At 38.3% G+C, this 23,055-nt stretch overlaps 1 protein-coding gene across 11 annotated transcripts in view; it reads left to right on the plus strand.

The window, feature by feature from the left end:
• The first annotated feature begins 6,916 nt into the window (after window positions 1–6,916).
• The window catches only part of BAZ2B (bromodomain adjacent to zinc finger domain 2B), a 108,343-nt gene continuing 92,204 nt past the window's right edge, over window positions 6,917–23,055 (plus strand). For 10 of the 11 annotated variants that reach the window (XM_040068952.1, XM_040068959.1, XM_040068960.1 and 7 more), the window contains exon 1: window positions 6,917–7,013. The gene's annotated coding sequence lies outside the window, so the exon portion shown is untranslated. The remainder of the gene's footprint in view (window positions 7,014–23,055) is intronic. The other variant, XM_040068953.2, reaches the window with a different exon arrangement.

A 23,055-nucleotide genomic window follows, 5' to 3' on the forward strand; every position in this document is an offset into this window, starting at 1 on the left:
TCTTTCAATTAGTGGTACTGTTGTGAAAGTCAGTGCATTTATCCTCCATCTTAGCTTTTTTGCAGTAATTCTTGCTCTGTTTTACGTATTTGTGGTTTGTGGATGCATCATCAAGGTGTTAAAATATAGAAATGTGTTTATAATTGTTTAGAATTGTTTAGAATTGTTTATAATTGTGGGAACCCTAGATGCTGAGAATTTTGGACTCTGCTGACAGACACAGAACTTCATGGAAGCAGTGCATTTGACCCTAGGCCTTAAACAGGCTCCCAAAAATGAGTGATAGTATGGGGATCATGGGGATGTAGTTTGGACAGCACTGTGTGATCCCACAGGGTGAAAAACTTAGATTTGGGATTTTCGTGTATGGTGATATATGGGAGCCAAGATGGAGAACTTTGGGTGTGGATTAGTTGTCTTTTTGCACCTTCTTCTTCCTTCTTTTTCACAAATCTGGGTTGTTTTCTGTAATTGGGGGAAAGATGTCCGCATTGCGGGTTTCAGGTGAGCATAATTGGATTAGAAACATAAATAGTATAGATGTCAAGTGTTTATTGGATAATTGGGAGTTAAATATCCTTGAATAGACACCATTTTAGGCTCACTTTCCCGACTTGCTAGAGAGAGCTCACATCTTGTGAGTGTCTATTAGATAAGGACAATAAATTTCAGAGTGAGACTTCAAAACCAATGTTTCCTGAGTTTTATTTGCCCTGACTTTGGAGCAGGAAAGAGCCAGGAACCCCAACATATAATGTCTTTAGCAAAATGGCAAACACAATAAGGATAGACTAAGAGAAGATCTACAAGCTGAAGAATCAGAACTGTGTAAGCAAAGCCAGGTTCTGCCTTGAAACTTTGCAGGCATGAGAGACCTATATTAAATAAAACTTGAACAGCGTGCATCTCTTAAAAAAAAAAAAAAAAAAAAAAAAAAAAAAAAAAGCCAGAAACCCCACCACCCAACCAACCAAAAAATCTTTGTTCTGTCACAGTGTTGGTATTCTGTATTATTCTGTTTTAATATATAAAAATCATCTAGACAATATGCATATATTTGATGCAGCTTTAAAGGTAGCCAACTGGATGGTGTTTTATCAATGAAATTATTAAAAGTACACTAATAGCAACATCATTAATAGCCTAAGTGCAACTTGAAAATGTATATACGGACAATATAATTTGCCACAGCTCTTTTTGGTGCATACAGCGCTATATATGCAGTAATAATATGCTGTATTTTAAATTAGGTTCATGGAAAATTAACTAAGACCATGCTGAAATTTTTACAAGAGTTCGTAGTCCTTGTTACCTGGCCAGGTTCCAAGTTGGCTAATTACATAGCATTACTTCCTGCTCAAATATAGTTTAATAAGAAATGCCATCACTTCCTGTGCAAAACTATTGTATAGTCATGTCAGCTATGTAACAGCTGTTGTGTTCCACCCTGAAAGAGCTTCGTTTCACTTGTGGGTGCAATTACTACAGATCTACACTAAATTTTGAGGTGGGCCTCTTTGCATCCTTGCGGTTAAAGAGGCAACAGGATAAAAAAACCCCATACTACATCCTTTGATCAGAGAAAACTAACTGCAGTTTTGGTCAAGAAGAGGGTTAGGGTTAGGGTTAGGGTTAGGGTTAGGGTTAGGGTTAGGGTTAGGGTTAGGTTTAGGGTTAAAGAAGAAACAGGATTAAATAACCCCACACTGCATCCTTTATCAGAAAAAACTAACTGCAGTTTGTTTTGTAGAGAGCTTGGCAGAGAAGAGAGCTTTGTAGGCATAAGAAAATTAACCAAGTTATTATGTAAGGTATTTTGTAGACCTGTATAGGAAAGGGAAAATGCCAAATATTCCTAAATAGCAAAAAGCACCCATTTTTTGGAAGAAGTTAAAACTTAACTGAATTTGCAAGTTAGTGTTTCCTTGCTTTGGGTTCTTCTAAAACACCTAGTGAAAAAATGATACAAATGTAATCCCTGATTCTTTTGTTTTTATGTATGTCTTTTAGTCACTTTAATTTGCAAAGATTTTGATAGACCACTGTGAGCTCTCATGGCTGTCAAAGATTTTCAGTACCTTATTTGCTAACCTTGCTCTTGGTGAGGTTGGTGCTTTTCCAGTCAGAAAAAATGTAACCTAATTCTTTTCTAATGTAGAGGTAATTTATTTCCTGACTGTAACATTTAAAATGACCTTGTTTTTAATTAATTCCAAGGGTATATATAACATCCTGGATATATGTCCCAAACAACTTGCAGTTGAAAGCACCCTTGTACTTAAAATCCAACGCTGGTTCTGAGTACAAGACAGAGCCAGGTACTTTAACTGTCAAATTCAACAAGAATATCAGTACAGAAGGGATCTAGTGAAGAACTTTTTTTTACCTCTCTACTTTCAAAAGGTTAATTTTTTAACTGTTTAGATTGAACTGGCATTTCTCACTTTCAGAAATTTAGTTGGTTAATAAAAAGACTATTTTTGATCATAGACATGAAAGAGATGTAGAGGAGCTATGGAAGGCAAGGCTGGAGTATGAAATGGGATTGGCAGAACAAATCATGGATTTCTCTATCTTTTAAGATGGGCAAAAGTATCCTTTAACAATTTACGAGTGAAGGGAAATAATGCATAACTGCTTTCACCTCTCCCAGAACTCTTCAGAAGTTCTTATTTTAGTTCTTCAAATCTGTGTTATCTGCAAACCAGGTATGGCTGCTCCATGGATTAATTTACTTCAGTACCTTTGAAAAACTTAAAAAAAAATTTACCTACATACTGATTTTCATCAATTACAGAGCATTTCTTAATGAAAGCAACCTAGTGGTGAACATATTCATTCACTGCAAAACCATAAAATTAGTTTTGTACTTTTTGTAAACTTATTTATGTTTATAAAGATTCCTTGGCCAAAATTTTGTACCTCGACCCTCATTCATTGTAGTGAAGTAGATATTCATTTGACCACTCCAGGATGGCAAAATAAACCCATGTGTATAAGAGCATAAAGCCAGGAGTACTTACACATGTTAAATTGTATAAATAGCTGTCAGAGAGTGGTAGCATAACCTCTGCAAATGCTGACAAGTACCTGTGATGACAGTAAACCTCCTAAACACAGAGCAATTCAGCAAAAAGGCTTTGCAATATTTTTGAGTGTAATGTGTTAAAAAACCAGATTGCATGTCACAATTGAATGATACATTCAGGTTTTTATGAAAATTAAGCTTTTATTTTTAAAAAAATTAATAGTATTCATTAAATGCTAACTATTTCAACCCTGCATCAGGGGATGGACAAGCCCTACTAACCTTGAAAAAATTTTGTTATTTTTGATTGATGGTAACTTTTTGCTTACAATGTGGCTAATGTGTTTTAATATATTTTATGACAATAAAATGCATGCTTCACAAACAGTGCACAAGACACCTGTTAACAGAAGTATACAGTATAGTTTCTAGTCCCTAGTGAATACTGCATAGCCTTTTAAAATACTTTCAAAGACCTTTTGTTTGTTTAGGTGTGTAAGAAGGTCTGTCTAGAACAGATCCTGTTATAAGATCAGAATTTGGACATATTGTGTGAGCTTTACCTTTAGCATAGCCCCACAAACGGCTGGATTGCTGCAAATGAAAGGCTCTAAACCTGTGCTGCTAGCCTGTGAGTAGAGGTGCAGAAGGGAGAAACCTGTTAAACTGTCTGTGACTCTGAGGAGATCATGGCAGTGAACTCTACCTCTATGGTCCTACAGGAATTTTGGATTTGACCTTCCAGACATTTATGTATGGTATGTAAATGGCCTTTGTGACATCAGTGTAATTATTCAAATGTGAGGTTACATGTCTGTAAATACGGTGCTTATTTTATTCTTTTTTCTCCCGATTCAGGAGTTAAGATTATGAATGCGTTGGTGCATGCAGCTAGTTAAAAAAAATATAATGATAGGATCAAAAAGCATAGCAGAAAATACCAAGGGAACTACAAAACTCTGGCATGGTGTATTTTTTTAAATGGTATTTACGCTGGACGCCTGAAAAGAATGCAAAGGCTAACTGTATCTGTAATTAATCATGAAAAGGAAGCAAAGGAAGAAGAGAATCCTGTTTTTGTAGTATATGTGCTGCTGTTTGAATTTGCATTTTTTAAAATTGAGAATTATAGCTTTCATACTGCCTGAGGGAGAACAGCCAAATTTGAAAGCTAGGGACTTTTCTGATGTAATAGCTAATCACTTTAAATGCATCAGTAACATCCACTAACAACAGCTTCTGTTGAATAAGCATATTAAGACAAAGGAATTGTAATGTTTTTAAAACCTTAGTAAGTTTTACAGCAGTAAAACTGATTTGTTTGTGACTAGTGGAAAAATTGTAACTTTCTAAACATATTTTGGTGTAGGCTGTAAAATATTATATAGCTACCTAAGTCTATATTAAATAGTTGACCAAAAGCCGAACTAATATTCAGTACAATGAGAAAGATATTGTTCATATTTTGGTGACAAATATAACCCAGTGATGTAAATTTGAAGAATTGACTGAACTTTGTGAAGAGAAATATGTGTTGACTGTGCTCACATTGATTAAATTCTATCCTGCTGAGCATTACAGAAAACAAGGATTACATAACATTGTCCAAACATACACACATTTGTCACAAGATATTATAATTCCTCTTACTAACAACAACAACAACAACATATTTACAATGGTTATTTAGAGAGGTTGTAATAATAAAATTTCTATTATTACTAGAATTTCTTTTAAATGTTACAAGCAGCAATATTAAATATGCACCAAACATCCAGTAAATTTCATAGTGAGTTATCTAAACCCATTGTTTGTTTCCCTTTAGAAAATTCTGTTATCCTATGAGTGAGTGTTGTATTGCAAAATGTGTGAGCTTTCAATGGATAACATTCTGAGCAAAGCAGCTGTTTATTGTATCTATACTGGTTCTTACCCCACACTCTTTTTTTAGACCATTATTAATAAAATTTGAGGTTAGAGAGGTACTGACCCAATCAAACGTGTACAGAGCTCAGCCTCTGAGTTAATTAAATGTGGGTTAATACCATATTATAAAGAAATCATTGTCCTTATTACAGTTATTAGGTAGTTAGTCAAATTATAGCTTCAAAGGAATGCAGAGCATGGAGAATTTGGGACTAAGTTATGCATTTGAACCTTAGGCCAGCTTTTACTGTTGAGACAGTTTGCTGCTAAAAGAAATTGTGTGTCGTTGAGATTAAATGACTTTCTGGGGATGGAAGCTTCAATTTTTTAATGAAATTACTGAGTGTGGTGTAGTGAAATGATTAAAATCTGTATTCCGGGAATGTGGTGGACAAAAAAAAAATCAATAAATGCTAGGAAATCTTTGCTGCGGGATGTGAATCCTTGGAATGAAATAGCCTGGTACAAAAATAATACTTAAAAACATATCAGTACATTAATGTATTTAGCATGAGTCTCATGAGACATAATCTTCACTAATTTTTAGAATAAATTTTACTGTGTAATGAGAAGCTTTCTTTTCTCATATCCATATTAGGCAGTGTTTTTGCCCTTCCCCCAGTGCTCCTGCACTGCAATCATTGTGCTTGCACTTATTATGTTACAAATGACCGAGGTAAGGCTGACATTCTCGTTGCATGCAAAAAGAGCTAGTCTGCCAGGCTTTTTTTTTTTTTTTTTTTTTTTTTTCCCCTCCCCCTAATGAAGCAGCTTTGTGAAATCTCCCCATGTGTTAATACTAATGAAGATCCTCCAGCACAATTAGAATCGCAGCCAGTGGCTGAAGAGGAAACAGAAGACAATGGCATCTTTCTACATGTGCATATTTCTTTATGCATAGATCGACTTTATTTAGAAATATTGTTGATTTTTAGAACGCTTATATGTAGTATTTAATAGGTTAAGAAGCTGTACATATTCTTGAATTCTGCAAGTATGTTTTTACCAACTTATACTGAAATCACGAAGATTTTCTTATTCATTTCTTCAACCAAAACCACTATGGCTTAACTTTATAGCGTTATGCTTTGTAGGGAGCAGTCACTGGGCTCTTGCAAGAGTACTTTTACCCTGCTTGAGTTTGAGACTACGCCAAGGAAAGGAAAAAACAAACAAACAAACAAAACAAAACCAAAAACCCACCACCAACAAAAAACCCAAACAAAAACAACAACAACAACAACAAAACCCGCATGTGTAGTGTGAAGAGTTGGTGTAGGGAAGTACAGCTTTTAGTTTTCTACAGGGAACCTCTGTGGGTTGTTCCAGGCAAGGCGAGATTTGTATTTAAATGATGTATTTTTAAATTTTAATTCTTGTGTCAATAGCTGGTGTTAAAAACTTCCCCTTGATTTAAATTTATTTCTGCCACCCTTGTTGCCTGCTTTACTTGAATTTATCGAGTACCTAAAGAACTTAAAAGTTGAACGTTGCTTCTTTAAAATGTCTCCTCTTTTAGAAGTAGATTTTTTTTTTTTTTTTTTTTTTTGGTAGGCGGTAATTGTTTACACCACTGATTCAATTGTTGCTTTATTAATTTTTTTTAACCTGACCCTAATCTGTAGGTTCTTAAGATGGGCAACTTTGTTTCTCCCCCGACGGATAAAGTCATCATTAAAAAATGACCCAAGGCGGACGGGAACTTTCCGTCGCTGCGGGAAGAACGTGGGCAGTTCAGAACTTTTCCCAAGCCGAGGGCGGGCGCGGGTCCCGCAGCAGATCCGCGATCCCGCCGGCAGCTCCCGGCCCGGCCCCACCGCCAGCCCTGCGGGGAGCGCCGGCGGTGACGTCACCGGGGGCGCGGGGTCCGCGACCCCCTCCAGGGTCCCGCCGGCTGGGGGCGGCCGCCGCGCGCGCCGCCGCCCGCGCGCGCCCCCGCCCGGCTCCGGGGAGCGCCGGGAAGGGCCGGCCCGGCGCGCGCCGCCCGCACCGCGGAGGGGACAGAGCGGGAGAGTGAGAGCCGCGCACCCCGCGCACCGAGCGGCGGAGCTTCCCCCAGGTGAGCGGCTGGGGTGGGATGGCGTTCTGCCGTGCCGGGGCTCCCGAACCCGGGTAGCTCCCGCCTCGCCGGCCGCGTCCCCGCCGGTGCGTATCGCCCCTTTGTTGTGTGGGCCGAGCGCGAGTCCCGCTGCGGGGCCCTGCCCTGGCAGGGCTGCGGCCGGGAGGCGGAGTGGCTGCGTGGAGGTGAGTCCCGCGGAAGGGTCGGGCCGGGGTGTCTGCAGACGGGACGGCCGTGTTCCGAGCGATTTTAAACTTTGCTCATGGCCGCCCGCCCGTGCCTCGGCCGGGCGGCGCCGGTCACGTCTCTGCCGACGGACACCCGCAGCCTCCGGGGCGGCGCGGCGGCTGCTAGCGGCTCTTTTGTGTGGCGCTGTGCGGTACGCTCCGCTCCCGGCGGCCCTCTCGCCCCGTTCCCCTCTTGGCGGCGGGCGCTGCCCCGCTTCCCTCGGTCGGGGCTGTCAGGGCGTGCGCGAGGCGGGGCCGCGCGGAGCGGCCGCGGGCCAGCGGCACCAGCACGGGCTGCCCCTCCGCGGGCGACCCCCGGCCCCGCGCAGCCCCCGCTCCCGCGCGCGGGTGAGTAGGCGCTCCCTCCCTCCCTCCTTCCCTTTCGCGGGGCGCGGCGCGGGCCGGGAGCGGGCGCCGCTCCGCACCCCCGGCTCGCTGCGGGCCCCTCTGTCCGCGGCTTTGTGCGTGTCCTGTCCTTGTAAAGAGAAACAAGCAGCTGCAGTGCTGGGCCGAGTTGTTGGAATTTATCCCTTTGTGTATATTACAATATCCTCCATTTTTCTGCCCTCTAAACAACAAGCCTTTCGCCATCTTGGGCAAATTTTTATTCCTAAGTCTGACCGTCTGTTTTAGGAGGGAATGAGTAGAAAACCTGAAAGCGCTTCTGGATAAGCATCAAAGTTTAGGGAATGTTACAGGGACCGATAGTGACGTCATGTAAAGTTTAAGGGGAATTTTCTCCAAGGCTCTGTGCTTTCCCCTGGAATTCCTGATCTAACGTGTTGTAAACCGCACTTTAAAGAGAAAGGTTCCTAGTTGAGCGTGCACGTACAGGGGACACTGTGAGTATGCTTCTTTATCTGGTGTCTGGTTTCATTTCAGGAAAACAATTGTGCACCCCCCCCTCCTTTTTTTTTCTGCCTTTGCCTTAGTATTTAATGTCCAGTGCTTAACTGTTAAATTATTTAAAAAATAGTTCTGAAGTTACTATGTTAAATAACAGATTATCTGGAGATTTGTATTGGATTTGTTTATGGCAAGTATTAATCTGATGTGAGGTTTACATGAGATACTTGGTACAGGATCTTCCTTGAGAAATAAACTGTGTTTTTGGCATGAGGAACATGGCAATACAGACCTCAGTTTTTAAATTACAGACTTGGAGGTATGTTTGGAAGCAACAAACTTACAAAGGTATATTATTAAAAGGTTCTATCTGGAAAATACCTATAAATATTGCATGTACTTTGGGTTATGTTCCAAGTACTGTGTAATGTGTGTGGCTAAACGTAGTAACTATACTAAACTCATTGAAAGAACCAACCCTACAACAACTCCTTACCCAAAATTCAAAATCAAATCTCTTTGACTACAAGTTTTGCATTAGCTGTTGTGAAAGGGAGAACAATGAAAGGTACTGTTCTGTTAATTTGGTTCTCAATTGATTTTTTTTTTTTAAATCTCATATAAATTTTTTTGGTCACATGACTTAATGAAACATGTAATTGATAAGGAATAATTGTTGTAGGTAAAGGCTTGTTTTTCCATTCTTCTTTCTATGCTTGTTTGACTTGCTGCATATTTAAAGTCACACTCTGGAGAACATGAAACTACTTGTATTTTATTCACATTTTCTTTGTCTTCAGGATTGGGAAAAGTACTGACAAGAGTTAACATAGAAAATAATAGGAATAGCTGTTTGTACATCAAGACTTTCTTTCTATCCAAGTCAGTATTGAATGTTGTACTTAAAGCAGCCTTAAGGTTATCTTAGAACAAATGTCAGATGCTTACTTTACTTTTCATTCCTAAATGCATCAGAAAGTGTGGTTGGATTTGCTATTAACTATCTGAAGGAAAATGAAAACATTTAAACAGTTGAAAGCACGTACAGCAGGCGATTCTAAATTATAAATGCATTGAAGGTCTAGAAGATTGGATAGTTTATAAATTGTGAGCAACAGAGGATAAGTAGTTTCTGAAAATGGCAGTATAGCTTTGACATCTCATAATAAACTACATACGTGTTTTTGTCAAAATGCTGCAAAATGAGTGAGCTGCATAATGTTAAGAAAATGGGAGCCAAGGTAATTTTTGTAAAGTATATGTAAAGAAAGCACTAGGAATTGTTAAGGAATCTTCAGTGTTCAAGAAATTCTATGTTTGCTTCAAGCAGGTGATGCTGGTTTAATCGTAGGTCATACCAATTCCTGTAAGCAAGGGGAGTATTCATATCAAATTGTGATGAAGTTGTTCATAAACAGAACTCTCTGAAAAGTAAAAAGTATTTCTTCAGAGGGTTAGGTATTGTTTTCTTTTTGTTCCTGATCCAAAGTCTGTTCTGGATGGCACAGTATAAAGTTTTGTGACTATTGTGTATTGAGAGTAAACTGGAATTGTGGTATCGTGTTCTACTTCCAGCCCCAACAGGGTTCACTTTTGCAGTAGCCAGGAAGGGCATGGCCAGGACCCAGTAGTTCTGACCACCTTACCTCTGCTAGGGGTGGGAAAGGCAGGCAAGGCACTCCATTCCTTTTGGGGACACGGAAACAACAATACCAACAACAGTACCCTAGGTTCTCTCTTCCGAGTGGACTTAGGGTATTGTTTTTTCCAAATCTTTGGACACTTTTTTGTAGTCTCTGTCATTGGTATTGTTGCTATTATTGTTTGTTTTCTTATCTCATTGCTATTTCCAGTAAATTGTTCTTATTTCAGCCCATGACCTTTACCTTTTGTGCCTCCAATTCTCCTCTCCATCCTGAAGAAGGGGAGGGAGCAAATGAGTAACACATGGTTTCAGTGGGAGCACTGAAGTGGAGAATACCATTCCTAAACCATGACATACGGGTATTTCTCATCCAAATTATTTTCTTAAACTAAATTCCATTGTGCTGGGTTTCTTACAGGTCTGTATTTCCACAAAAAGGTAATTGTTTTTAAGATTCTTGTGGGTTGTCAGTGCCATTGTAAAATTTTTTGAGTAGTGTGAGAGGGAAAAAAACTAAATACATATTTTGTACCTTTTGGTGAAAAATACTTTATTTTCTTGAACGTGTAATAAAATGGTTTGCATTTTCAAAGGAAAGACTAGCAATATCTTTATATCAGGGAGGGAAAGAGCAGTGGTTGACCACTTGAGTATATTTGTTTAATCTTTATACTGACCTTATGTTAAGAGAGTTCTGCAAGCCTGGCTTTTTTGGTCTTTTTTTGGAGACACTTAAAATGCAAATAAGAAGGTAACAGAAGCCTTTCCTTAGAGGTCCTGTTGCCCTTTTTCATGTTTTCTTTGTTTGCACGTTTATTGTAGAACTGCATTGTAAAGGAGCAGATGTTTTGCAAAACATCCTGATGTGTTGCTTTTTCATATGGGAGTGCATAACTGTTCCTTCTGATGCATCGATTTGACAGCTGGTTGATTTCATGAAACTGCTAAGAAGCCATTAGTGGTGTCATTGAATTCAAATAGAACAGTCCCTCCCAGCTTGAACTGCAATTGTTAAGGTCTTTGTTGCTACTTTTCTGTTCCTGTGCAAGACGTGGAATTATCGGAGTTGCAAATAAAATGAAGCTTGTGCACCCAGTCTCATATCCCAGAGTGAGGGAGAGGAATATCCCACTGCTGTTAGTTCTATAATTTTCTTATAATGGCATATTTGGGAATAGTAGATCTTGACTGTTGGGAGGTATAACCAACAATGCAGTTTCCTACACCCTTCCCTTCCCTCTCTCCCTCCGGCACAGTAAGCGTTTCACTGTATGAACACTCTTGTGTTCAAATCCCTTCTCTTGTGATCCATCTCCCAGAGTCTAATCTATAGGTATCTTTAAATAAAACTTAATAGGGTAGGTAATGGTGACTTTTTATTTTATTTTATTTTTAATAAATAGTCTATTCTAATAGAGTACTAAGAATGATACTTAGTGTGTTCATCACTGAAATAATTTGTCCCAAGGAGGAGTCCCATAATCTACCAGTTTTCTCCCAAGTGTGGCTCAACTTCTGAGTTAATACTGGAGTTTTACTGCAGTATATTCAGTGATTTATGTTGTACTACATTATAAAGTAGTTTGTGATTGTTAATTGCCACCACAAGGAACACTGAAACAGTTGTCAAGGTAAGCAGTGATTTTTGTGATTGTTTGATAGTTTACAACATTCTAAATGTAGACAAAATGTAGCAAGTATATGTTGGTCAACATATTTTATAGTAAAGGGAAGTTTTGAACAACATTATGCAGCATTCAGAATCTAGGTACAGATGATTTTCCCCACTGCATCGCAGAAGGGAATGAAACACCCTTTTTTTTAGACTGACATATAAGCTTTAAAGATTTTGTGTTATACTATTACATTTCTACTTTAAAACCATTTTTACTGTAAATAACAACAGACAATCCAACAAGGAATCACCAGAAGATTTGTGTGAGGAAAACAGTAGGTTCTCATTAATTTTTTAGTTTGTCTTTCTTAGGACTTTATGAAGGCGAGATAGTTTCACTGTTAGAGAGATAAGGACTCTGGAAGACTTTAGTCTTTTACCAACATCACAAGTGTTGGTAGAGGATGAAAAAAGAGCTGTCTTCACTGACTTTAAACTGTAGTGTGCTGGGTAGTTATTTACTTGAAAACGGAAATGCGTGGTTTGTTAGTGTGCAGAGTAATTCCTACGGGTTGGTAAGCGGAATGTAGCGCGTAGTCATTAAACAGAACTGGGACCATGTATTCATTCAGCCTCTGCGGAAAGGCCAGGCAAAATGCAGTATTTTGCCATTATTTTGTTTTTAATCATACAGTTTTAGTTGGAAAAGAGGTATGTAGAACATATAATCCAGCTAGCACACAGGTTCACCTATTGGCTGTGTTAAGTTCTTATCCAGGTTCTTTAGTGTTTAAGCTCTTTACTGTCCTAAATTTACCATCATATAGTGCCATGGTCTGGAACCATTCCGTAAAAAGAAAAAAAACCAAATATACTTTGTTAAACTCCAATACTGAAGTTCCTTTGAGATTTATATGGAAATACTTATATTTGAGATTTAAATGGAAATAAATAATGAAGGTAGTAATTTTATGATATTAGTTAGATTTTTGTTTCTTTTTGGGGGAGGAGAAAGTGTGATTTATTTTATTGTGGTGTTAGCATTTCTTGAGACACCAGGTGAAAGAAACTCTAGGAGTGTTAGGAAGTCTTAGCGCTTGTTTCAGGTTTTTTAATGTAGCAACAAGGAACAAAGGATACAAGGGTTTTCTCAGCTTTGTTAAACGGAATTCATCTGTGCATTTGACACGATTCCTAATACCAGTTCCTTCTCTTTTTCTAGAATATCTTTCAGATCATTGGAAAAAAGACCAATTATCAAAACAAGTATACATTTTAAAACCTTGCTTAGTGACAGATGATATTTCAAACATAGTCTCTGAAAGCATGGACTTAGGAAAAGATGTGCTGGGCTTGTCAGTGTCTGTGTGTTGCCTGTTGCCTTTAATGTGAATTCTCTCCCTTTACCTTGTTACTCATGCCCTTCAGGGCCTCTTGAATGTCTTGTTATCTGTGTGTAAAGGACATAAGACTCTTCTCACTTGATGTAGGTCAGGCACTGTAAAGAGTTGAATGGGTTAAGCCTTGGTAGTTTGCAAAGAGAGATTGGGAAGATTTTTCTCGCTGCTGAGGGAGGAATCACCCAAAACTTAAAATTTAAACTATTAAAAATGTAAAGAAAAACTACCTGAAAAATTGTTCTACCTGATGGACTCTACATTAGTAATTAGTGGGACTGCTACGTTTAAGTATTTGTCACCAGTAATGTTTACAGTATAAAGCCTTGGGAAAGAAGGTAGACTTAAAAATAATACAATGACTGATAATGCTCTTGTCTTTTTGGAGCCTTACACAGAATTTAAGGAATTCTGCTCTGGAATTGTTGGAAAGGATAATGAAGAATTTACATTTTTTGAGTAGTGATGAACCCTACCAGTGTATTCTTATTCCTGTAAATTACAGGAAGTGTAAGGTAGACTTTCTTTAGAGTAATTAATACAGTAATTTAAAGGCACAAAATAATCTGCCTAGCTGTTCTTGAACTTGAACTTCAGTCCTGAGTCTGTTGGATTAGAAGCTAAAACCTTGAAATCTTCCGAAGAGTATTTTTTTTTTTTACCGAGGACGTAGATAATGCTTTTGGATTGTGACCCTATTTATTAATCTGTTTGTATTAATGAGTTAATGTTTTTCTAATGCTGAAAGAGTCTTTAGTAAACAATTCAGTGCATTTTACCAGATACCTATTTTAGAAGAGTGGCATGTAGTATCCAAGTGTAATCAGCGAAATAATCCCACAACCCCTTCCTCAGCCCTCAGTCTTTCTACAACAGGAAACCAGTTGGACAAAAATTATTGCGGTGGTCCGTCAGCGCACAGGAACATAATTGTCTGGATTTTGCCCCATTTTTTGTTCTTGCACTTTTCCACAAGCATGCACTCATTAATCAAAGACACTGTACTGCTGAGGGAAAAGAGGTTCATCAAATTGGCAGCTAGTTTGGTGTAAAGAACAGTGTGCTGAAGCTCTTAATGTGCTAGGACATAAATAAATCTTATGTCTTTGTATGCAAACCCTGGAGGTTAATACTGTATAATTCAGTGTCCTGTCTTTGTTTTTATGATGGATATTTTTAAGTGTTTGAAGCTTGATGGAAGCCTTCAAGCTGGTCAGGGCAGACAGGCTAATTGGTTGAAGCAAAAGTTTTGCAAAGGGGCTCGTGTGTCTGCTGTGGAGGTTTTTTTTTTGGCTTGGAGATCATTGCTGTATTGCCTGTGCTGCTGTAGGAGACCTCTAAAGACTGACAACCCTTGCAGTGCTAATGGACATAGTAATGAAATGCAAAGGGTTTGGTCCTATGTGTTCCAAAGTTACTGCTGTTTGTATGTAGCCGTAACTAACGTGGAACAAGCAAAAAAACTACTAGGATTTTCCTGTAAAAATGGTGCTGGGATTTGGCTTTAGCATGAATTGGTTGCATATTCATAATTTAAGAACAGCTGGTTACAGCAAGTGCATAGTCATTTGCAAGCTATTATAAACCATTCTACTCACACATGGAGACTGTGGTTGAGCTTTTGTTTTTTATTGATCTACCTGCATTTGAAATCTTGTCGCTGCAGTCACAGAGGTGCTTCATTTTAGCTGTGCTTGCATCGTAGAACAACCTCAGTATTAAATATTTATTTTTAACTAAATGCTGAATAAATTGTTAAACTCTGAGCTTTGAAGAAACAGGGTGTAAGGGTGAGCAGTGACATACATCCTAAACATGAAATCTTGTTATGTAAATACTAAAAAAGTGACATCAGCCAAGCTTTGTGGTCCTTTTGTAACATTTGTTATTCTGAATAAGAAATCATTGTTAGATTTATCCAGTGTTACCTTGCTTACACTGTAGTTGCTGATTTTTTTTTTTTTTTCATGCATTGTATACCCAGTGCTTTTGGGGGAAAGCCACGAAGTATAAAATGTGATTGTATTACACAAAGTGAAGGTGTAGTAAAATAGAAGTAAGCAGTCCTGTTGAGTATCCCATGGAGAAAATAATGGATGTATTAGAAACGACTATACTCTTACAAAGGTATGCTTATCTATCATTATAATGTGAAAAGCACATACTTAGAAATATTAGTTATATATATATATATATATAAGCCATGATGTAAAGTTGATCTCTCCGCATTCAGTTTTGTTTTTCAGTTAGAAAAGCCGGTACAGAAAAGTTTAACTTTTCTGTATTTTTATTTGCCCTAGTGACTGGAACTTTTATGAGGAGTAATATGTTTTTGACAATAAAAGTCAGTTTTCCTAACATCCTTAGTTTTTGTGGGAATGAAAGGGAGCCCAAAATTCCTGCTCTCCATACATCTTTTGATCCAGTAGGTTGTAAGTTATTAACTTGTTACTAATTTATAACCTGGCATATAAATAAAAAAGTATTGCTGAAGAAAATTACTTCACATGCATGTATCCAGGAAAATGGGAAGCCATTAAGGGAGGTTTCTTACTGTGTTAGTCAGCAAGATAAAAATATCAAACATACGTGCCTAAAAGAGTCTAGTTTTTCAAGCTGTATCAGTTGATTTAATAAAAGATGTTATCACTCCTTACAGCTCTGGTCTTGTCTGAGTAGTTACAGCAATTGAAAAAAGTTTAAACTGTGAGAAATGCAAACCAGTATTTTTCCATTGCATTTCTGATAATTTTTCTTCCTTGGAGTTACCCATAGCACCTCACTGCTTCTTTTCAATGTTGAAGAAAGAACTAGATCAGAGATAACCAAGACTTACAACTGTGTGGTTTAGGAGAGGAGTGGGGTGGAAGAGTGCTCAGTAGGTCCGTGGGGGGACCCAACTGCTGCAACAGTTGTAATGCCAGAAACCATTTCTTCATAGCATGGTTGTAGGAGCTTTCAAAGCAGCAAGGAGAATTCCTGTTTGGGTTTTTGGGTGCTTTTAGTTACTGAGTCTAATATTAGAAAGAATAGATGCTCCCATTTTGGCTCTTTCAGTGAAATTACCTTACACAGGAATCTAAAGAAGTAAATGGTTAAGGTCTTGAGGGGAAGCCATGTGAAGAATGGCTGAGGTCTCTTGGTTTGTTCCGTCTGGAGAAAAGGAGACAGATCAAACCTCATTGTGGTCTACAGCTTCCTCAGGAGAGTGAGGGAAGGGGCAGCTCTCATTTCTGCCCTATATGATCAGGGACAGGATGTGACGGAATGGCTGTAGCTGTGTCAGGGGTGGGTTTAGGTTGGATATCAGAAAAAGGTTCTGTCCTTAGAGGGTTATTGGGCACTGCCCAGGCTTCCCAGGGAATGGTCACAGCCCCAAGGCTGCCAGAGTTCCAGGAGTGTTTGGATAATGCTCCCAGGGACAGGGTGGGATTGTTGGGGTATCCTGGGCAGGGCAAGGGGTTGAATTCAGTGATCCTTGTGAGTCTCCTCCAACACAGGATATTCTGATTTTAGGTGATTACACACCCACCCTCCTCTTAGTAATCGCTGACACTTGGTTAACAGCAGTTACTGAATTTTTTTCACTGCATTGTCAACAGAGACCATGTTAAAAAGCTACTGTCCCAATAATCTACCTCACAGAATGGGTCAGTTTGAAAGGGACAGCAGCGGATCATGTGGTTCTGTCTCCCTGCTCAAGCAGGGTCATGCCAGAGCACACGGTATGGAACCTCCTGTGTTTCAGGCTATATCCATCTTTGTCCTGACCAATTGAAAATAGCCTGACTCTGTCCTCTTTGCACCTTTCAGACAGGTATTTATAAACACTGATAAAGATTCCCCTGAGCCTTTTCTCTGGTCTGAGGAGCTCAAGCTCTGTCAGCCTTTCCTTACAGGTGAGATGCTCCAGTCCCTTCAACTCCTTAATGGTCATTTATCAGAGGCAATCCCATGTTGAGCAGCTCACAATTACACACACAACTCTACAAATCTCACCTCTGTCCTTCAGCATGTATTTAGCTGTATTTTAACAGTGAAGTGCCATAAAGAATTATGGTAACAACTTATGAACTATAGTAATTCTTCTGGGAAAAAGGTTTATGGTAACAACTAGTTGAAAGGAATAGAGCTTGCATACCAGTTCAACAAAAAATGTTGAGACAGTGTTGTGCCACCAAAACAACACACTGCAAGACATCACTGGAAGTTGAAAGTGTAAAGCAAGCTAGTAATCTTACCTAGTTCAGAATAAAATTGATAATTAGGTGTGAGTGAAGGGCCCTGCTGTCAGGATTCTCCACTCCCCCTATTCCCTCAGTCTTGCTGAAGCAATGGTATGAATCTTGGCCAAATATGCAAGGGGAAAAAAACCCAAAGAACCCTGTGAATTATACTCAGAAAATATAGTCTAAAAATAAGAAACTACTACTGGTAGTCATAATTTTTTACTTCAAGCCATTCACATGTATTACATTCATTATACTAGTATCATTCTAGTACAAATGCAATGTACTAGACATTCTACTGGGTTTCTGCAAGATGGGAAACTAACAGCAGCATGGATTACAGCAAGCCTGAAGACGCTGTAATGGGTACATATTTGAAAATCTAGAACTTGTGTTTCAGACCATTTTTCTTCTGCTTCCCTACTCTTTCTGGGCAAAAATAAGCTTGCAAGTATTTTCTTCCGCATCGAGAGCTTCAAGCTCAGGATAAGAATACAGTTTTGACAAGATAGCTTATGAATCTGTAAAAGGAAGTTGTCCGTCTACTCATTAAAAGAGAAAATACTGTAAAAAAAAAAAAAACAAACAGCCTTAAACCTGAGTGGAAAGGACTGCTGCAGGGTCCATGGCAAGAGGCCACAAACTAGCAAGTCAGAATTAATGAATTGTGTCTTAATAGAATGTCCCTGACTTTTCAGCTCTTAAAGGCTGGAGCTTGAGCTCAAAAATGAAACTTCCACCACTGCTTAGCAGTAATTTAACACTGCTACTAATGGAATTCAAAGTACATTTAAGAAGAACATCAAGAGAAATGCTGAGCATTTTTTAAATATTGCCCTAAGTATCAACCAGTATCTGAGTATCTCAGACAAGAAACATTGAATCAGATTAGTAAAAATCCACCACAGAATAGTTTGGTGGGGTTTTTTTGTCCTTTTTTTTTTTGTTGGGTTTTTTTGGTTGTTTTTTTTTGGTGTGTGGGTTTTGGTTTTTTTTTTTTTTTTTTTTTGGTTTGGTTGGGTTTTGGGGGTGTGGGGGGGTTTTTTTTTTTTTTTTGGTTTTTTTTTTTTTTTTTTTTGTTTCCCCCCCCCCCTTTTTTTTTTTCTTTTAACAAACTGCATTTATTTAGAAGGAAAGATGGGCAAGATACAAGTTTGTTCTAAAACTCACTTTTGGTTTGGTATCTACAGACTATTGATAATTTTACCTCTGACTCTTTCTTTATGGCTCATTAAAAAAAACCCCAAAACAACAACAACAAAAAGAACAGAACAGGAAAGCGAGTAACAGGTAGGTTGAAAAGTAATCATCCTGAGGCCATACACTTTTAAAAATGCAACTTCTGATTATTTAATTGATTTTTATTTGTGAAATAGTCTCTTTACAAGAAAAACAGAACAATTAAAAAGGAACTTAAATGCCTTGTTTAAGAAAGTAAGCTTCTTTTCAATTCCTGTAGAAAAATTACAAAAATAGAAATTGCTCTTCAAAATTATTTAAATTTATACTGATCTAATGGCACCTGACTTCTGTTCAATGAGTGAAAACCTACTGAAACCTTTTTCAGCAATGCTATGACAACTTATTTTCTAGCATCCACAGAAGTTAATTACTGCCACATGCATGGACCAGTACAATTTCTACTACAAAAGAAGTAGCTATCTATGCAGGCTTTTTAATATCTGGCAAACAAGTCTGACTCTTTACAATTTACAGGATGGCAGTGAATCTTCATCACTGAAATCCAGTCCACAATATACAGCAGGGGCTGGGGGGGAAGACAGACACTTTACTTGCCTTAAAAACCAGCTGTGACTACATATTTTAAAACCTTGTATTTTTCACTTACATTTGACTATATAAAATAGCAAGTCCTGCTTTTTTTTAATGAAACAGCAATCAGCTGTCTGTGAGCCATCCATGTGACACACACAATGCATTTCACATGGCACTGGTAAGCACACAGACTTCGGTTCTGAAAAACCCTCAACTAAATGAAAGCCCTGGAAAACTGTATTATTATGTGCATGCATTTCATAAATGCAAATGTTTATTCTGTCGTGTAAAAATGGACAGGGAAAATAACAAGTGTAGTGAACACAAACCTTGTGCTAGACTATCTGTGTGCCCTCAATAAGAAATAATGTGCGCATGGGAATGATTCTAAGGTATTTTCACCAATAGAAATTACTGGATTACTTATTGCTTGTAATAACAGATGTAAACATCATTCTAGTCAAGTTACTTAAAAATGACCAACATTTTCTAATTGAAAACATATTGAATTTATTCTGAGAACAGTATTTTGTTCCAAATAAAGTAAAATTTAGTATCCGCTTACCTCAGTCTACTGTGCACAAAACCCATGTACATGCTGCCATGCAAAAGCTTTTTACTAAGGTCTCCTCATGTGCTGCTTTTGAGGTGGCTGAAAAAAATCTCCTGTGAGCAGTGTTCCTGTGATAGTCCTCTGCATTTTCCTACTGCCATCAGCCAGACCCCATGAGGAGATACAAGTCCACTTCAACAACCTACTTGGCAAGGACGGTGCTGACAGCATATATACTTGTTGGACAGTGGGCACACACTGAGGAGTCAGGGAGCTGCTTGGGGCATTGGCAGAGTAACACTAATACTGGCCTACCACTTCCTCAGCTGGCATGTCTAACCTGTGCATCTTCTTCAACACAGTGATTAATTTTCAGAAAACTGTAGAACTTTACTGTTGAATGTCTAGTCTGCTTTCAGTTATGGCTGAAAAGAAATGACAAACAAAAGTTATATAATGGAATGGACAGGCACATGGACAAACAGGTGAGCTCAAGGCATGATCATAAAATTTCATGCGTTGACAACAGGTACTTAAAGGGGAAGAGGCACAGGAAGCAAAAAAAGTAACTCAGCTTTACAAAGAGCTCCCACTTGTATGCGTTTCAGATGTCTCCTACCTAGTACATATAACACAGATCATTCCTTAAGACGATTGCTTATCTATTTATTTTAAACAAATTGCAAGGTATAAAAATTACCACAATTATAAAAATTAAGCATTTAGAGGCCTAGAAATCTTTTAAAAGTGATTGCCCACACTTGTTTTAACATAAAGCCTTTACACTATTCATGGATCTCTCAGAGCATGTAATTCATTTCCATGACCACAAAAAGACTGCAGGCTACGTTTGAAAACTGCTCTGTATAAACCACTTACATCAACACAATAAACTTTGCAGTATGCTGTATAGCTATAACATCTTAACTGCTAACACTGAAAATCTACTGACATCTGCAAGAGTCAAAAGATTATAAATGTACCTCAATGATAATCAGAAACATGTTGACATAGAAAAACATCTCCCAAAAAACAAGCAAGTATTTCAAGCTGCCTCCATTCTGTGAGGTTCCCCCCCAAACATCAGAAAACTCTTTTTGTTTGTGAGGATGGCTGTGTGCTGAGATGGGTTGTCCTGAGAGGTTGCAGTCTTCATCCTTAGGGATACTCCAAAGTCATTTTTTGAAAGGCAGTAACCTTAAATTTAACGAATGTTAAAAAACTAACAGAAAGCCCCCAACAAATCTGTTAGTAATAAAATGCCCCAGTTTTCATTTTTACCGGTTGTTTTGAAAAGTAATGCTGCCTAATACTAGACATGTAACTAGGAAACATATGGTATGATTCATTAGCTTGTAATTTTTATTGTGATTAATAAGAGAAGTGTTCCAATCTAAGTGTAGTGGTTATGTAAACTGATAAAGATGACTACATGATTTTTAATGTAAATAAAATATTTTACTAAACACTGTAAAATGAAGATACAATACTTGACTGATATATGAGGTATTTTATTATCCCAGCTTCTTTGAATCCTGATCCATTTTCCTTGTGTATTGTGCTAGTTATATTGCTAGATATGTGGTTTTGGCATCTTTCAATACAAGGCTATGCAAGTCAGATTTGAGTATGTGCCTCTTCTGTCAGAGCACGAAATCAGACTCTGGTTCTCAAAAGCAGAATGGAAGAGTATGCGTTGGGAAATGCAGACGAGGGAATGTGGTATTACTGTCTAAGGACTATGCAATATGTGAAATAAGTGTTTCTCGTTGTTTTGTATGACAGCTGTCAATGCAGGAGCCTGGTTGTTACCTTCGAAGAAAGAGCTAGAGCCTAAAATTGTAGGGGTTTGCCCTGCTGAAAGTGAGTGGGGTGTGTGTGTTTGAATATTGTATTATGTTGACTTGGTTTGTGGATAGATGGAAACTGTCGGTCCCTGTGAGAATATTCTAGTGCCTAGAAGTCTCACATAACGTGCATGAGGAAGGTACTGCTATCTTTGGCAAGAGTGAATTAGAATTGCAGTAAATGATTGTTTTTCCTTAACGTGCATTTATAGGCAAAAGCTGTCTCTGTTGCTAAAATGCTCTTCTTTGTTAAATCTGTTCATTTCTTATCTGATGCACCTATAAAATATAAGTAATGATATGTAGTAAATGGTTTGATCCTGGCATTATCTAAGTAATTTTTTCTGGAAATGGATTTGTTCTTGGCTTCCAGTACTTCTCTGCCAAATAAGCCTTCCAATACATTACTTAGGATTATTTTCCCCCAGATTTTAATTTGTGAGTTCTGCGTTATGAAAGAAGATACATTATGTCCTACTCACTTCAGGTTATGTGGTTTCTTGTATACTTAGTTTGAAAAATTCTTTCATGTATGTATAGTTCATTAAGAGAATAATTACAAGTAACGTAAGTAGTACCTGTGTTTCTGCCTCAAAAATGCTGCTTCTGCTTTAGGTTTAAATTAGCGCTTCAGTGTCACACAATATGGGGGATCTTTTTCTCTCATGGTATTTTTGGCTCTAAATGCCAGGTAATTGGTAGGGCAGGTTTAGATGAGATATTGGGAAGGAATTCTTCCCCGTGAGGATGCTGAGGCCCTGGCACAAGTTGCCCAGAGTAGCTGTGGCTGCTTCATCCCTGGAAGTGTCCCAGGCTAGGTTGAACAGGGCTTGCAGCAGCCTGGGATAGTGGAAGGTGTCCCTATATAGGCGTGCGCGCGCGCACACACACACACACACACATATATATGTATGTGTGTACATCAATTTTTGAAAATTTATTTTTACGAATTGAATTAATTGGTTTGTAGACAGGCATGACAATGTTTCTCTGACTGATGTAGAAATATAAAGGCATACAAAGGATGTTTAAGTCTAGCTCTGCTTAATAACCAATTAATTTCCAATTTTGTTTGGTTGAAATGCTATAGCTTGCAGTTGGTAATTGCTTTTATTGGAGAAGATACAAGTTGTTTATTATTTGTTACATCAGAGCATCTCAAAGTTTTGGAGATCAAACTTTATTTTTTAAGGATCTGGATAATATCTTTTCATAGAAAGAGTTACCTTCTTGTTACAGTTTTCAGAGTAGGACTCTTTATTAGCTTGTGTACTGGATATAATCTAATCGGGAATCAAACCTATATTTCACACCTTTTCTAACTGTTACCAGACTTCAGTGCTGGGAGACTTAATAAAAGTGACTTACTGACATTTTAGATATGTCTCAACTGTGTGCTGCCTGTGTGACTAAACACATGCCTGATAAAGGTACCTGTATCACTGGTGAAAATTAGCAAAATATCGAAGGACTTAAAATGATTTGTACTCTTCATCCTCATCTTCATCCTAATAGTCTCACTTAATTCCTGTGAGACTTTACAGTTGCATTGAATTTTTATTCTTAAGTAACTTCATCTATTAATTAAAAAAAAAAAAAAAGGCTTTTGAAACTTTCTAGTAGCTTTGTTTTTTTCTTGTTTTCTTCCTTTGTCTGATTCTTTTCATTCTTGCTTTCTCTGTCTTTTCCTCGGCTATGTTTGTGTCTGTGATTATTGCTTTTATAATACTGTCTAGTAGTACTGTCTAGGATTCTCTGAATGTACAATGCATTGAAGCTTTGTGACTGGGGCTCTATGCAAAACAATTACTGTGTCTTTTAGGCAGACCGAAGCAGCTACCTATGTGAATGCAGAAGTGTTGTCTTGCTGCTCCCTCTTGTTTGCAAGGGCTTCCAACATTGCAGAG

Source organism: Hirundo rustica, chromosome 7 (genome assembly GCF_015227805.2).
Source record: "Hirundo rustica isolate bHirRus1 chromosome 7, bHirRus1.pri.v3, whole genome shotgun sequence".
Lineage (NCBI taxonomy): Eukaryota > Metazoa > Chordata > Aves > Passeriformes > Hirundinidae > Hirundo > Hirundo rustica.